Raw genomic sequence first — 15,358 nt, 5'->3', positions numbered from 1 at the left:
AAAGTTTCAGTGATTTTGGAAGCTGCATTACTGGAGTTTGTGGTTCATTCTTATGGAAAATGTGTGATTTGCTAATTTGTCATTAAGGATGGAACTGTATGTGTCAATATTTTAAAGTAAGGTTAAGAGAAGGCGATACATTTTTTGTTCTGTGTGTATGTGTGCTTGTATATATGAACTGCGTCGGAGTGTCTTGTGTAGTGATAGTGCTATGGAAAGAGCGTTTTCCATAAGATGAGGCGTAAAGTTGGGGTTAGGAGCAGGACCATAATTAGATTAAGGGTATGCATTCAAAGACACTTTGGAAGGGGGAAGTTAGCATGTTATGTTGGCGTAAAAAATGTCATTTGAGCATGATTTAGAGGTTGTACAGCAGTGCTTGTCTACTATTGAAGTCTGCTGTTCAATACCATTTCTTTTTCTTCTTATAATGTCACAACATAGGACACTGCTTTATTTATCTATTTTTGTATGATGTTATATTTCATTTCTAGTATATGTGTATTGCATGATATATATATATATATATATATATATACATACATAGATCTACTTCTAATTCTCGAAAGGCCATATAATCAAATTTAATTTTCGCAGGATGAAAATTGTGAAAACGAAATACCCAAACAACAAATGTTTCCCAGGGCAAGTAAAGACTCACCCAAACATCAACAAAAAAACACATTGGAGTAAATACAACCCAACTAGGTGAGCAGCTACACCCCCATACCTCCCCAACTATATATACCAACGCAGAGATCACACTACAGTGTAGAAAAGGGCATGTTTGGCAAGCATTTACTTGTCCCGGAAAAAATTCACTGTTTGTGTATTTCGTTTTTGCGATCTTCAGCTTGCAAAAATTAAATTTGATGATACTGCCTTTCGAGTATTAGAAGGGGATCCATAAATAAATAAATAAATATATATATATATATATATATATATATATATATATATATATATATATATATATATATATATATATATATATGCACACATACATGTTTTCATAAGTATCTAAATAGGTTCATAGGTACTTACTAAGTTACTGATCCGTGAGGATCTTAAGACTAGCCTTACAGTCCCATAATAGGTTTTTAGTCTTTATATAGGAACATAGTAAGTTACTAGGTAATGGCCCAAGGGCCATTACAAGCCTAGCCAAATTTTACTCATTACCATGATCAGCAACTACTGCCCCTGTCCAAGAGAGACACAAGTGGAACCCTCCAGGGTGAGTTTACAGTTACCCATCCAATCACCCAGATTGTGTATGAAGAAGGCTAATGAGGTGATCTATCTGATGTGAAGTGGAAGTCTATTTTGAAGGTGCATTAACCTCTGAGAGACAAATCTGTCCCTCCAGCAAGTTCTGTTGATGTCACATACCAGGCTTAGATCTTTAGAGTGCGTAACATCTGACTTGCAGACTTGCAGCATTTTCAACAAAGCGGGGTCAGAGATCACCTTATATGCAATGCAGAGATCACCTCTGGGTCATCTGTTTGAAACAGAATAAAATGACAGTGATTTCAGCAGCTATCCTATGTGGATCAGCTGAAGACCTTGAATTTTCTTTGTGAGTAACTTTGTGGTCTCTCCAATTGCTGCAGGTGCTTTGAAAGGTACACACTAAAAGGGGCATTGTACTAAATTATTGGCCTAATGAGTGAAGAGTACAAAGTGATAACTTCACTTTTTCTCGAGGCAATGCCCTTACTTATGAGGTGAGCCATATATAGAATGCCCTTCTTACCACTCTGGAGACATGGTGACCAAACGCAAGGTTGCTGTCAACCAACGTTTTCACAATTTTCATCTTTTAAAAATTAAATTTGATGATACAGCCTTTTGGTTCATAGATTAGTACTAAGCTAACTGCCCTTGCAAGACATTTTAAGCCTAGCCAATTATCCCTTGCGAGACTCAAACCCTGGACCTTGTGTTTGTAAGGCAAACACCTTGACCATTAGGTCACACTCCCAACATTTTGAGCATATAAATAACATAGATGTGGGCAGAGCAAGGATATGTTGCATATAAGGTGATCTTTTTTATGCTTCAGCTATTTTTACCACACTATCTAAAAATAACATCAACAAACTCTCTACCTGCTACAACAGTATAGCTAGATTTATTAATGCTACTCCCCTTAGAACTCACCACTGTCACAACCTTAAACAACTAAACTGGCTAGAACTAAAGAACCACCTATTGTACCAACAATTACTTATCATTCATAAAACTCTTCATTTCCCCAATAATACTCCGAGCCTGGCAAACCTTATTTCTCCATACAAGAACCTAATCATACTTCGTTCTGCAAATAAGTTCCTAGTATCCATAACCAAATCATATAATAAAGCTGGGGATGCATTATTTTCTAATTCCATAGGTAAACACTGGAATCAACTCCCTCAAAATATAACTACTCTAGAGTCTACCTCTCTGTTCAAAAGACAAGTCAAAGAACATCTTACTTCACATTGGCTGTGACACTGTACTAATCCCGACTGAAAGTAATTCTCAATACACCTAAATTTTTTTCCTGTCCCCTTACTAATCCCCTACCTGATGCCTTCTGGAGATGAGAGTTGAATCTTAAGGTATGCCTTAGATTATTTTATCCTTAGTATTTACTTCTTATTATTTTTTTTTTTTTGTAGAACATGACTTATACGTTTTTAAATGTTTTTGCTATCCTCTCTTGTAGAAGATGACTTACAAGTTTTCAAATGTTATTGCTAACCTCTCTTGTACCATTTAGAATGCTATGTAGAAAACATCTTTTTTATTATTGTTATACATTTTTTGTTGTTACAAATCACTGTAATTTTATCTGTACTGGAGCTTTTCTCCCCGGGCCTCTACTGTAAACGGATATATGTCCAGCTAGACTAGCCCGGTCAACAAATGTAAAATAAATAAATAAAATAAATGTTGGGGCATGTACTTGTGGACCCTATACATGAGGAACATGGAAGCTAAACTAACAGTGAATTTAGAACTACTCCTCCATTCACCCAAATTATGCAAGAGAAGTACTTTACTTTATGTGGAGTGTAAGCCAGTTCCATAGAATTGGTATTTTCTGTGACACACACCTGCCCCTCCAACATGTTCTAGTTAAGGTGCAAAAGAGACTGAGCTCTCTTGAGAGATGTTCACGGACTTGCAAATGTGTAATTGGTCTGACAGGATAGGGTCATCTTAGGCTCTGTGGACTATGTTTAATGATAAAAGTGCATATACTTATGTAATTAGTGTTTCTTACTGAACTACATACTTCCTTTATACTGTTCTGTAGAATTTTGGGGGTATTTTTTTAATTTAGATACTATACAGCTGCATTATAAATGTCATGCACATAGGTATAGGGATGATATTTTTATAAATTGTTTGTGTACTGGTAAGTATCTTGTAAAACAATTAAAATTTGTACATGACTAGTAAAAATACGCCAAGTATATCATTCAAGGTATTTTAATTGTATTTTTCCTCAGACCAGCTTGAGGTGCCAGTTTATGTACACTTAACCAAAAGTCTATGTCATGAGGTTTTGGATCTTGCACTGAGATGAAATGGTCATGACAATGAATATGTCCACCCTCATGACAGATTCTGTTGCTACAACTTTCCTCCTGGGCAGCTATTTGTGGTTTCTCAGATTTTCACTATATTTTTCCACAGCTGCTCGATGTCTGTTGCAGGTTCATAAACAGTACACTTAAAATTGTATACATAATTTCCCCACCTTTCTGCAGATGTCAGTCTCACAGAAAATCCTTGGTTTCTAAAAGTTGTGCACATTAAATAAGTCTGTTTAAAGCTATAAAAAGAGTTACATATAAGAGCGCCCCACCACCACCACCATACACTCAAAGTATGTGTTAAGAGAAGCTTGACTTAGTTTGCATATGAATTATTCCAGGCTTGTTGCCATCATCCTTGGATATGGTTAAACAATAGGTGCTAGCAGAGGTGACAATGGTCATATTTACCTTTAATGGGGCACTAACAACACTGTTTTCTGTACTGATTATAATTTTAATTTTATTGATTGAGATTATTAATGGTGAGCTGTTTAAAATGCCTGCAGTCATTCAATGCCTGCATTTACTTGAAGTAGTGATTTCAGGTACCTCTCAAAGAATTCCTGTGGAGACAGAGAAAGTGTAGAATTTCTACTAATTCTGTGGGTTTGGGGATGTTTGGGCATGCTGTCTTATGAACTGATGCATGTGTGTCACTTTCTACTGATGGTTTGGAGGGGTTAGTTCAGCCTTCTTCATCAGTCACTATTTTGTAACAATTTTACTACTGGCGGCAATGGGCTTATGACTTACAGTTAGCAGGATTTGTTAATGGAAGAGTTCTGAATTTTTGTCCTTTTCTGGCAAGCTTTACAGATAATGGCCATGTCTTGTTGCTTTAGTAGCAAGTAGGTTTTATAAAGGTCATTTGGAGAAACAATCAGCTTCACAGAAGGAGATCGCTGCTAAAAGAAATCAAATAACTTGCTTATACCACAGACTTGTTCATTACAGGTAAATGAACATATCTATGTTTGGGAGATCCTTACCTAAACTGTGAATTAATTATGCCAACTCTTGTATTTAATGAAACTGCTGGAGAAACTTACCTAAACTGTGAATTAATTATGCCAACTCTTGTATTTAATGAAACTGCTGGAGAAACTTACCTAAACTGTGAATTAATTATGCCAACTCTTGTATTTAATGAAACTGCTGGAGAAACTTACCTAAACTGTGAATTAATTATGCCAACTCTTGTATTTAATGAAACTGCTGGAGAAACTTACCTAAACTGCAAATTAATTATGCCAACTCTTGTATTTAATGAAACTGCTGGAGAAACTTACCTAAACTGTGAATTAATTATGCCAACTCTTGTATTTAATGAAACTGCTGGAGAAACTTACCTAAACTGTGAATTAATTATGCCAACTCTTGTATTTAATGACACTGCTGGAGAAACTTACCTAAACTGTGAATTAATTATGCCAACTCTTGTATTTAATGACACTGCTGGAGAAACGTACCTAAACTGTGAATTAATTATGCCAACTCTTGTATTTAATGACACTGCTGGAGAAACGTACCTAAACTGTGAATTAATTATGCCAACTCTTGTATTTAATTAAACTGCTGGAGAAACTTACCTAAACTGTGAATTAATTATGCCAACTCTTGTATTTAATGACACTGCTGGAGAAACTTACCTAAACTGTGAATTAATTATGCCAACTCTTGTATTTAATGAAACTGCTGGAGAAACGTACCTAAACTGTGAATTAATTATGCCAACTCTTGTATTTAATGAAACTGCTGGAGAAACTTACCTAAACTGTGAATTAATTATGCCAACTCTTGTATTTAATGACACTGCTGGAGAAACTTACCTAAACTGTGAATTAATTATGCCAACTCTTGTATTTAATGACACTGCTGGAGAAACTTACCTAAACTGTGAATTAATAATGCCAACTCTTGTATTTAATGAAACTGCTGGAGAAACTTACCTAAATTGTGAATTAATTATGCCAACTCTTGTATTTAATGACACTGCTGGAGAAACTTACCTAAACTGTGAATTAATTATGCCAACTCTTCTATTTAATGACACTGCTGGAGAAACTTACCTAAACTGTGAATTAATTATGCCAACTCTTGTATTTAATTAAACTGCTGGAGAAACTTACCTAAACTGTGAATTAATTATGCCAACTCTTGTATTTAATGACACTGCTGGAGAAACTTACCTAAACTGTGAATTAATTATGCCAACTCTTGTATTTAATGACACTGCTGGAGAAACTTACCTAAACTGTGAATTAATTATGCCAACTCTTTTATTTAATGACACTGCTGGAGAAACTTACCTAAACTGTGAATTAATTATGCCAACTCTTGTATTTAATGAAACTGCTGGAGAAACTTACCTAAACTGTGAATTAATTATGCCAGCTCTTGTATTTAATTAAACTGCTGGAGAAACTTACCTAAACTGTGAATTAATTATGCCAACTCTTGTATTTAATGAAACTGCTGGAGAAACTTACATAAACTGTGAATTAATTATGCCAACTCTTGTATTTAATGAAACTGCTGGAGAAACTTGAAGTAGAAAAGAACATATGTGTTGTACTTCCTACTATAGCATTTTATGGTTTAAACAGTTTAAATGGTGTGATGCTTGGTATTTCGATTTTTTTGTAGATTGGCAGATTTACACTGCACTGCGTGATCAGTTATTTCGGTATATGGTCGAGATTTTCGCACATGTTAGCTTACATTAGGTGGGTAAATTGTTTTCCTGATTACAAGACTGACATTAAGCTGTGTGGTAATTTAATTTTTTTATTTTTATTTTACATTTGTTAACCGGGATGGTCCAAATGGATACATGTCCAGTTTCAGCGGAGTCCCGGGGAGAAAAGCTCCAAGTTACATATACATATCACAAATACTAGGAACATTGCACTACAAAAATTATATTTCAAAAATACATAGTCCAGTAATTTCCTGGCCAGTCAATCTGTATTACATTTTATACAGATTAAGTAAGAATTTTTTATGCATGTGGGTATGCATGTGTGTGCATAGATATATACACACATATACATACATATATATATATGGATCTACTTGAGATAAAAATCATGAAAACGAAATACTAGAATGGCAAGTTTTCTCAGGGCAAGTAAACACTTGGCCAAACTTCAACAAAACAAATACCAGAGTAAATAACACCCACCCACAACTATATATACCAACTCTGGGATCGCATTCCAGTGTAGAAAAGGGCATGTTGGGCTAAGGTTTACTTGCCCTGGGAAAAATCTGACATTTGGGTGTTTCATTTTCATGACTTTCATCTCGGAAAAATGAAGCTCGATGATATGGCCTTTTGAGTATTATTAGAAGGGGATCCATACATCTACATCTATCTAATCTATAAAATAAAGTGTTGGTGGTCACAGGTGCAGTTGATGCTGGGATATCAAGACTGCAGTTTCTATTCCCACAGTGGGCATTTGGGTTCATTTTTTAATTATAGGACATTGCAGTGAAGCATAAGGATTTGATGAACTCCTAAGTGTGCCATCTTCTGGATGAAATGTTAAACTGACAGAAGTCCAGGCCAACACAAAGGGACTCTGGCTGACCAAGCTCACAGATGACTGCAAGCTGGGAGCCATTATTAACTTCCCAACTGATGCAGACATCCTACAGAAAAGCCTCACTGAGACCAATTACTGGTGTCAAAACCATGGCGTTAAGGCTTAATGCCAAAAAATGTGTCATCCCCTTTGGTAAAAACTCAGTTCCCACTAATTTCCACATTGATGGGAGCTTACTGAAGGTGTTGTAAGAGATCTGAGGACGCAGGTTGAAGGCAACCTCTCCTTCAACCAACACTTTGCCACTGTGGTCAGAAAGTCCTTCTATGTGGCACATCTTATTACCAAGGGTTTTGCATCCAGGAAGAAAGAGGTCACTGTCTCTCTCTACTCTTCCCTCATTAGACCAATCATCGAGTACAATGCCCCATTTGGCATATACCTCACTAGACACCTGCAACAGCTGGAGATGCCACAGAAGTACCTCACAAAGAGGATCCTATGGATTAAACACATGTCCTACAAGGACAGACTCAAAATACTCCCATTTATTCTCTGTCTCATATCGCCTACCTAGAGATGATCATGCTTCAGAAACCTCAGACTCATTACCACAATCAACTGAACATGCTGGAGGGACAGGTTCCTCACCCAGAGACTGCCCATGCTCTGAAACAGACTTCCCATACATGTCAAGCAGAGCAGCCGCTGTCTCTCTTCAAGAGGAATCTTGATGAGTGGATGGATAACAGAAAGTTCACCCCGGGGATCACTCCAGGGGCTCTACTTGATAAAGGCACTGGGAACTAACTTCGGGGCACTTCTATGGGCTAGGCTTGTAAAAGCCCCAGGGCCATTAGTCTAGTACACACCTATGAACCTATGACACCCTATCTACCTTAGTTCGTGAAAGTACAGGGTGGCTGCAAAACATTCCAAAGCACTTAAAAAATGGGAACTTTTCCCAATGCCCAGGCCAAACTTCTACCAGTCAGCATGAATGATAACTCAGGACTCCACTTAAAAGAAGCCACAAGCTTACTGAGACTAACCTGGCCATCAACAATATATATATATGCTACAATTTGCATGTATAATGTCGTATTACACTGGCTTCCTGACCAGCTGCAAGATCAAAAGGGCTATTAATCTCTGAGTTTCTGTTACTCTGAGAAAACCAGAAAATTGGTAAGAATGATGCAATGTGAAGTGGCACTGTGTTATTAATTTAAACAGAGAGAATCAGAGGGCATTTTAACATTTGTCTTGAGAAAATCCAACTCACCAGCACTCTGCCTGTGTTCTATATGTAAGTTTATTTTAGAACTGCGTTTTCTCTTAGATATAGCTAGGAACTAGGAAGATTACATTAATTTTATTTCTGTGTTGATGTCAGAACTTTTCGACTGTATTAGCCTTGCTGTTCAGTCACACTTACCATTTGGATAATAATATTGCACAATATAACTGGACACCCTATAATAAGGGCCTTTTGGTAGCTGATAAATACTAGTGGGTGGTGGCAAGTGGTAATACCATATAATCTGGGAAAATGGAGCATAGCTGGAGAACTTGTGCCAGCCTTCCCCAGGAGTGTCTGTGTGGTTGTATACAACTCTTATCTCAAAGTGTGTGTGTGTGTGTGTGTGTGTGTGTGTGTGTGTGTGTGTGTGTGTGTGTGTGTGTGTGTGTGTCAGCTGCTTGGGCAGGGACATGAAGCACTGGTTGGACAGAGTGTGCTGGAGGTTTTAGCTTGCCCACTAAGCTGAGATCCGGACCCTATAGCTGTGCTGGTGGGGAGTCTTACTGAGGATCTGGAAGAGAAAGGGAGAAACCAGCCCCAGACTGAGTGTGATCTCTGTGTGCTGTTAAGGGAAATTGTGCTTTACTGTGTGTGTATTTATTATCCTTTCCCTATATGGACACCCCTCACTGGTGTCAGTGGTGAGGATTGAGGTTCTTTGATTGCTGGACCAGTGCACGGGTGTCACATACATACACACACACACACACATACATATATATGCATACATATATATATATATATATATATATATATATATATATATATATATATACATAGATATAAATGTGTGTGTGTGTATCTATGTATGTGTATATATATATATATATATATATATATATATATATATATATATATATGATTTACTACTGAAATAGCAAAAGTAAAAAAAAAGTACCTTAACAACGAACTATATAGCCGAAATTACACAAACGAATGGTCCCAATGTTGAAAAGCATCTGTTGAAAATGTCAAATACATTTTATGGCAATTAACAACAATGCCACCCTTGACGTAACTCCCTAACCCCTACAACTAACATCCCATTTATGCAGGGTTGCAAGCCCCCCCCCCTTGTGGGGGGTTGCGCAACCCCCAAATATATATTCCAACTCCGAGATTGCACTACAGTGAGGAAAGGGATGTATTTCCCTAACCGCACTGTACTGCGATCCCTGTAGATCCCTTGCAACGTTCATATTTGCGAATGCTCAGTACATTCACAAATATAATGGACGATATTGTAGCCTGCACACATATGAAGTATTCGGATATATGTTGTTCGAATAGTTCATAGGCGACCAATGGTACTTTCAATTTTTAATAGTAACCATATATATATATATATATATATATATATATATATATATATATATATATATATATATATATATATACACACACACACATTATATATATGGCTCCCCTTCATAACACTGAAATCTCATAACGTTGAATTTCATAACACTGAGACCATAACATTGAAAATTCAAATCACTGAAAACTCAGAACATTGAAAGACTGCTTCATAACATTCATCTCCTTATTCCAAATCTAATTTACATTTATATGTAAGACTGCATACAGCCAAAGTCATTTCTCATTGTTAGGGTGGGGGACAGAATTGCAGATATTAAGTATAGCACTTTGCATGGCCAGACATGATGTACAGACACTTGACAAGGTGCTCTAACTCTCCTTTTACAGATAATGTCCCACTGGAAGCCCACCATACCGACATACAGTTTAATCATATTTTTTTTACTAAGTGTGTGTATGTATGGGTGTTTACATAAATATGTATGTATATGTATATTCAGATTCTGCTGAATTCAGGACTGTGGTACAAGTTGCCCATATCCTTACTTGGATTTGAGAGGGAGTCTTGAGAAGAGTGAGTGGGAGCTGTGAGTGTTTTATCTGTCTCTCCCAGCAACTCAGTCCAGCAACTAGTAGTTTATTTATTATTATGGGCTATTTCTATTTCTTTCTTTAAATCCCCTGCAAAAACATTTTGTTGCTTTTGCATTCAATGCAAAGCTCCTCATGGTGTCCTGCAGAGTACTACAAGCAGCAGGTAGATTAAGAGAGACTTTCAACTGATTTAAGTATTTTTTCTGCATTTTTTTCCCTGTGACTGCTAGTTTTCACCTAAAACGCGATCTACTAGTATTTCTGTACTCTAAAAAGCTATTTTCTGCTGAAATACCTGCTTTTTTTGCTGTTTGCACTTTTAAAAGTAATTTAAAGTAGTTTGTGTTAAAAGTATCTGTTTAACTGTTATAGGCTACACACTCAAGTGCGCTAGCCTGTTTAAAGCATTTAAAGTGTTTCTGTGTAGTTCACTGTATTATCTGTAAAAAAAAAAAAAAAAAAAAAAATATTCTTTTTCCCGCCTTTTCTAAGCTAGTCTAGTCCAGTTTTCAGGTTCTGCTGAATTCAGGACTGTGGTACAAGTTCCTGTGTTGCCCATATCCTTACTCGGATAGGAGGAGGTTTCTCTGTTCACCAGGGAGAGTGGGGAGCTTTGAGCAGCCTATCTGTCCCTGGAGGAGTGGTCTCAGCCCAGCAACTAGTAGTTTATTGGGCGTTTTGGGCTATTTTCGATCTCTTTCATCTCCCTGCCTTAAAACCCGCATTTGCACTGCACCTCCGTGCAGCACCGGTTAGCTAAAGTTAAACTATTCCCGGCTCCAAAAAGTCTGCTCTTCAATTTTTCCCTAGGAACAGGTCAAACTTTTAACTTAAGCACTCAAACCAGTTCCTTTTAAGTCCAGCACTTGCCCAAATCTCCTAGTAAGCACCAATAAATGCTAGCACTACCCCCATACTATACAGAAGTACAGGGCTCTCTATTCATCCCTAAATGGACAATCAGTATAACTTCACTTTATCTGTGCAGGCATGTCCAAAGGGCAGTTTCAGGTGAATTCTCCAGTCCAGCTGGTGAATCTGGGCATCTTGAGGCAATGTTACAGTTGCCTCATGTACACAGACAACCCCCTCCTCCTTCCAACAAATGCAAATGTATGTGAGAGATGCAACTTTACAGGCAGGCTGGAGGCAAAGCTCTCTCAACCCAAGACTGCAACAGTCAGTCATGAGGAGAAGGGAAACACTTGCAACACACTACCAGTCTCACATAGACCAACCATTTCTGCACCAGACAATAACACACATAAAAACACAAAAACATACTCAGAGGCTCTAAATAGAAATCTGCCAAAGCAGCCGAGACCTCCAAAGCAGACATCCAAACAACCTCCATGCCCTAACAACAACCACATATCACATACTTCACAAAGTCAGTGTGCAGCGCAATCACAGCCCTTAAGGCTAAACAAAACACCCAATACACTAGTAATAGGTGACTCTATTGTCAGGCACACTGACGTCCCACTCACTAGACTGAACAAGAAGGTCACTGTAAGCTGCCTGTCGGGTGCCAGGATCCGCCACATAACACATGCACTCAGGTCACTCCGATACACAGATCATGTAGCCTAGGCCGGTATGACCCTGACCCTGAGTAGCATCTTGCCCTCACCAAGAATGATGCCACAGTATAAAGATAAAATGATCAATTTTAAAAATTGGCTAAGTTTTTGGTATCATTCAAAGGGGATACAGTGTTGGTCAGCCTAGGATGACATGCTCGACAAGCCTCGCTGTTTTGCCAGAGACGGCTTGCACCTGTCGCCCTTGGGCTTTCGAATATTGGCCAAGGCTCTTGCCACCCCCATAGTGCCTTTTTTAGGCAAAGCTCAAAAGACAAACCCACCTCCGTAAACACAACAAGCAACCAAAAACGGAGGGTAATGCTACTCAATGCCAGAAGTCTAAACCTCAAAATGCACGCACTCTAAGCACTCCTCAGTAAGGAGGGAATCGATATATGTGCAGTAACAGAAACCTGGTTCAAGGCTCCAGAGAACACCCCAGCACTACCAGGCTACAACTCTTACCATACCTTTTGGACCCAAAACCAGGACTGAAGTACAAAAGGCGGGCTGTATCCATTTTTATCAAGGATTCCCATACCTCCAGGCTAGTAGCACAGCACGAGGCCTCGGAGAACATCCATGTGCAACTAACAGTGGGCAAAACTGCGTTTTAGTTTGTAGCCTGCTATAGATCACCCACCTCATCTCAAGACCCCCACTCAGCATTCCTGAGAACACTGGAAAATATGAAAATCCTACCCAACACCATGATATTGGGTGATTTCAACTACCCAAACATAGACTGGGAAAATTACTCAAGTACAAACTCCTTTGCCCAATGCTTCCTAGAGTTTATAAACTCAAATGCCCTGGAACAACTGATTACCACTCCCATGAGGGGTGACAACATACTGGACTTGATCATCACTAACATGGGAGATCAATGTTCCACACCAGAGGTAAACCCGTAGCTGGTGAGATCAGACCATAAACTAATCACACTAGACATCCACATTCCGACCCCACCCCCAGTCAAGGAAACCACTGTAAAAAACATTTCAAAAGCAAACTTCACACTTCTAAGGACCGAGGTGGAAAGTTTCAAAGCCCCATTGCTAAGAGATAATGCAGCCCAAACCACAGAATCCTTTACAAATGCTTTCTATGTGCACCTACAGGAATGCATGGATCGAGCAATCCCAAGCAAAACAAAGATTCACTCCTCCAAAATGAGGAAACCAGTCTGGTGGACCCCGGCCATAAATAAGCTCTACAATAGAAGGAAGAAACTATTACAGGATAGAGCAAACTCCCAAAAAGGGAAGGCATCCCTAATCAGTACCAGCAAGAAACTACGATCCCTCATAAAATCATCCAAAGCCAACTTTGAAAGAAAAATTGCCGAAGACGCTAAAGATAATCACAAAGCCTTCTTTAGCTATGTCAAGAATCTAAGTGGCAACTCTCAGATATGCTCTGAGCTAGTGCAAATCGACAAAAAATACACTGAACCAACTGACATTGCCAACATCCTGGCTGACAGGTTCAGTGCAAACTTTACCCCCCTCACCCCCAAAAGGGCCTGTGTCCATTCCAGAAGATTGTACAGCCCCAGACATCAAAGACACACAGGTGAAAACAGCCCTTTCCAAAGCAAAAAACACAGCATCAATGGGACTAGATGGCATCCCAGGCTGCGTCTTACACGATCTCCAAAGCGAACTAACCCCTCACCTAAACTCACTGTTCAAACTCAGCCTCACCACAGGCTATGTACCCAAAGAATGGTGTACAGCAACAGTTATCCCTCTCCACAAAGGTGGTCCCACAACGGACCCGGGAACTATCGCTGTATAAGTCTGAGTAGCTTGGTCTGCAAAGCCATGGAGCGCATCATCATGGAACTCATCAACAGAAACATTGGGAACCTCCAGACACTAGACCCTACCCAATTCAGCTTTGTTAAAGGCAGATCCTGCCACCTAAACCTGGTCGACTTCTTTGAAACAGTTACCAAGGCCACAGATGAGGGAAAGGTAGTCCACACAGCCTACCTGGACCTCACAAAGGCCTTCGACACCATTCCCCACTCAGGCATTATAGATAAGCTCACCAGCTTGAACATTAACCCCTATGTCACGAGATGGGTTACAAACTGGCTCATGGATAGAACTCACATGGTCAGAGTTGCGGGTGCTATGTCTGACTCCAAACTGGTTACAAGAGGCGTCTCACAGGGCTCGGTCCTGGGACCCCTCCTGTTCGGTATATACTTCTCTGAGGTACAGGCAAGCATGGGAGGACTGTGGCTGACCAAGTTTGCAGATGAAAGCAAACTGGGGGCCATAATAGACTCCCCGGCTAACACAGACATCCTCCACAAGGGTCTCACTGAGATGAATACCTGGTGTCAGAATCATGGCCTTAAGCTAAATGCCAAAAAGTGCATAGTCATCCCCTTTGGTAAGAACAAAGTGCCCACAAACTACCACACAGGAGGTAGTCCACTAAGTACGGAAGATGTAATTAGGGACTTAGGGACACAAGTAGATAGCAACCTCTCCTTTGACAATCACATTGCCAGACTGGTTAGAAAATCCTTCTATGTAGCCCACCTAATCACAAAAGGGTTCACATCTAGATCAAGAGAGGTTATTGTGCCCCTCTACTCATCAAGCCCATAATAGTGTACAATGCCCCATTTGGGATGTACCTTACTCGACACCTGCAACAGCTGGAAAGACCCCAGAAGTACCTCACCAAGAGGATCATGGGCCTCAAACAGATGCCCTATGCAGCCAGGCTAAAGAAACTCCAGCTCTACTCGATTGCTTACCGTCTTCTTAGAGGAAGCCTCTGCCTTACGTACAAGGCCATGTCCAACCCTGAATTAATGGACATGCTCCACCTAAAGAAAACCAAATCTCTTAAAGCCACATGCTCTAGGGATTTAAACCTCAACACAACAATTAATAGGACATGCTGGAGGGACAGATTCCTGTGCCAGAGACTTCCTTGGCTCTGGAATAGAATCCCAATCTATGTTAGGCAAAGCCCGTCACTGACTCTCTTCAAGAGAAATCTTGACGAGTGGATGGGAAATCGTAAATTTACACCTGGGATTACATCAATGGTCCTGCTGGACAGAGGCCCAGGAAACTAATCTAAAAGGGAATCGAAAGCCAACACACTCTGGCTAGGCTTAAAAATGTACTTTTTTTACTGTTACATCCAAATTGGGGCAAGCGGCAAGCACGAGTTATGAAGCAGGTCAGTCGAACTTGCAAGATTTGTTTAGACAAATGACAGAATCTTCCAAAAAGGTACGTTCATATGTGTGGCACTGTAAATTTCTTAAGGCTTATTTGTTAGCCAAAATAGCTCCGAGGGGGCTTAGAGTATATGTGGAACCAGGACTAGGCAGTGAGGATGAAGAATTTATGAAATATTGGAGGGCCGTACAAC

This window comes from Protopterus annectens, chromosome 2.part1 (assembly GCF_019279795.1).
Source record: "Protopterus annectens isolate FY-2018-M chromosome 2.part1, PAN1.0, whole genome shotgun sequence".
In the NCBI taxonomy this organism is placed as follows: Eukaryota; Metazoa; Chordata; order Ceratodontiformes; family Protopteridae; genus Protopterus; species Protopterus annectens.
This window is presented reverse-complemented; position numbering follows the sequence as displayed.